Raw genomic sequence first — 3,160 nt, 5'->3', positions numbered from 1 at the left:
TTGTGGTCTATATTCACCAATCTAGTGAGCATCGATGCACACTGGTTTTTCGCAAAGAATTATTGTAAATATTTAGGGCACTCGATTTTGGAGTTTAAGATTCAGACACCACTACAGAATGGTGAACGCACTATATAGCTAAGGAATTTGGACACAGACAAAATAATCAGACATATTTGCTGTTTGCAGAGCTGAGCTTTAATAGCAGAAAGATTTAAAACATAAAGCACTTTTTAAGAACACAATAACATGAATACATGATTTACTTTGGTCAAACTTTTCAGAGGAATCACATGACAGATATTTTTATGTTTTTCAGCAAAGCTTTTATGTTGACAGTGAAGCAAGAAATCTCAAAAAGGGGGAGCAGCAGTATGAATTTACTGCCGACTAATAAAGTACAATGTTATCCTTCCAGTTATTAAATGAAAACCTTAGAGGAAAAATGCCTTAAATATGAGCAAATTCTGTTTATAAGCAAAAATATACCCTGTTTATCGCATGTTTTTCGTTTCCCAGTACAGAGCTGTTCTCAACTTTTTGGCAGAATATTTTGTTGATTGTTGATTTTCATAAATGAAACTTCTTGTACTGTGTTATGTTTTATGGTGGATTTTTAAGAGCTAAAAACTAGACTGGAATGAAAATTTAAATTTGCTAAATTTAGTAACTGTTTGGCATAATTCTTGTGCTCAAAGCTCAACTAAAATATAACCTGAACTTTATCCATCAAATGTGTAGATTTAAGAATAATTTTAATTCAGTGAACTTCATAAGTGCAAAGCTTGTTTAAGGAGTTTTGCAAAGTAAAACAGAATCAAACTGGATTTTTCTGTTTCATAGTTTTACTTTTTTATTTAATATTGCTTTTTTGTTTTTTGTCCTTTCACAAAACCTGCCAACTTCTTTTTCTTCCTCCAACCCTCCCTCTACCCTCCAACTGTCCCTCTACCTCCTCTTCCTCCAACTATCCCTGTACCTCCTTTTCCTCCAACCATCCCTGTACCTCCCCTACCGCGCTGTATTAAAGCGTTTGTAACAACTGGAGCTGGAGCCACAGAGTTTTCATCATTAGACTGCGGAGAGGTGGGGTCAGAAAAACAAACGTCTGCAACCTGTTTGTTCTGGTCCTTACAGGTTCTACACTGCATTTCTCTCCCTATTTTACGGCATCGAAACACATTCTCAAGACACAGTATTTTTCCAAGTATCTTAATTCCATTTTTTCTATCCTCTTTAGACTTCTCGTCTTTAGAATCCTTTGAAGTACTCTCTAGATACTTGGGTATATACAAATGTGAGAATACAAAACGATAATTGTCCCATTTTTTCAAGTGTTCTAAGAGCTTCAGGATGTTTTCTGGTTTGTTTTCACGTGTACACCTATCGACACAAGGAGCTGATAGAACATAAAAAAGCATCAGATCATTTTTAAGATCGAATTCTTGATTATTTAAGTTGTCAAGGTTTTGTAGAACTCGATACTCTGCATGTATATTTCCATCGCTTTTTGGCTTTTTGATAAATGTTGCAGCAACAATCCTGCCGTGTGCATACACTTTCCCACTCCATATTGTTTCGTTCACCGTCTCAGGTTTCTCAGCCTGTAGGATTTGGTCGACATCGTATCCGTTCTGGGTTTTTGGGATGCTTGCAGCAATGCTGAACATTTTGCCTGCGTGGTATCTAGAATGAGATCACACGAACAAAGGGTTAATGGTTGATTACAGGTATTAAAATGATTTCTAGTTAATATTAATAACTGAACAAAATTAACCATTGGATTGTTTTTATTTCTGATTTTAAGTATGACATCCTAGGATTATTCACAACCAAAAGATCAAAAACAACTTAATTTAATTTTGCTGAACCTCAATGTAAGTTTTCCCAACAAATAAATACAATAAAAAACAATTAAATATATTTGAAAATTGAGAAAAATAATGTTGTAAAGGAGGTGCACTCACTTTTTCGAAATCTTATTTACCAAATAAGCAAGCTTATTCTCGGTGATACCGGTGCAGCTTGCGAGAAGCAGAACGCTGACGGACATCCAGAGGATTCCTGCCATCTAACACAAAGCGTTACATTTCAATAACTAAAAAATCAGGCAACAAATGATGAAATCAGACAAAGAAACGCTGCACAATGGGAAACATGATGTTGTGTTGACTCAAAATGAGCTGAATTTCTAGAGCAGGATGTTAGGAGCCTATAAAAAGTGCATCAGATTCTCTATTTGCTTAACAACATATATCGTTGCAAGAAACAGTAAATGTTCCCCTTTAGATTTATTACTTGGAATTTTGCATGAATTGAACAGAAAAAATGTTCTGGTGTTCAAAGTCGGAATTGCATTAAAAAGTTATCAAAAGCTCCAAAAAAAATAAAAAATCGTGGTACCTTCATTGTTGCTTTGAGCACGATGTGATGATCCTGAGAAAGAAAACATGTTTATTTACACCAAACAGCAAACTGGATTTTTTGTGACTTCAAGCTAAAATTAAACAGGTAACATGTAGGTGTGTCATCTTAGTTTTTTTTTTTTATAAATTCTATAAATATAACTATATTTTAGACATAAATGTCAGACAGCTGGTTTAATTGTCTTTTGAATAATTATTCTGAAAATCTCCTGTGGTAAAGTGATCAAGTTTTACCTGATAAATTGTCTTGATTGAGGCTTTTGATGCTGCGTCAAAGAAGGTGAAGTTTTGACTGTAAATGTGGTTGAAATGCAGCAGAAGAATTGCTTTTATAGGGTGGGAGGAAAACCTGACATGTCCTTATATGTACAAATCTTACAATATAGGGAGAGGCAGTTTCTGTAACGAAGTCAAAAAAGGAAGTTAAAAAACTGCAAATAATGTTGTTTGACACTCAATTTGGTTGTGGATTTAATTATATACTGTAAAAGTAAAATTTAGGCCAACTGATTCGTATTTAACCTTAATTGCATTGCACTAACTTCAAATACACTCGCATATGTTCAGAAACAGTTTGATTAAAGGTCATTTCAGCATATGTGTGCCTTACAATAAGTGTATAAAATGTTGTGCAACCGGCAAACATTGGGTGTGCGAAATTCATATGAAGAAAAAATGTTGTTTTGCAACCAAACTAAATATAAACTTGAACTTTTCTTTCAAACTTTTTAAAA

General features: G+C 34.1%; 1 long non-coding RNA gene across 1 annotated transcript; it reads right to left on the bottom strand.

Moving 5' to 3' along the window:
- Window positions 1-985: 985 nt before the first annotated feature.
- On the bottom strand, window positions 986-2,719 carry LOC110015922. The gene is made up of 4 exons (XR_002291185.1): window positions 2,661-2,719; window positions 2,404-2,436; window positions 1,968-2,071; window positions 986-1,686 (listed from the first exon to the last, which is right to left on the bottom strand). It is a non-coding gene; the product is annotated as an uncharacterized LOC110015922 (long non-coding RNA).
- Between the last annotated feature and the right edge of the window lie 441 nt (window positions 2,720-3,160).

The sequence above is a fragment of the Oryzias latipes genome, chromosome 1, assembly GCF_002234675.1.
Source record: "Oryzias latipes chromosome 1, ASM223467v1".
Classification (NCBI taxonomy): Eukaryota; Metazoa; Chordata; class Actinopteri; order Beloniformes; family Adrianichthyidae; genus Oryzias; species Oryzias latipes.
This window is presented reverse-complemented; position numbering and strand designations above follow the sequence as displayed.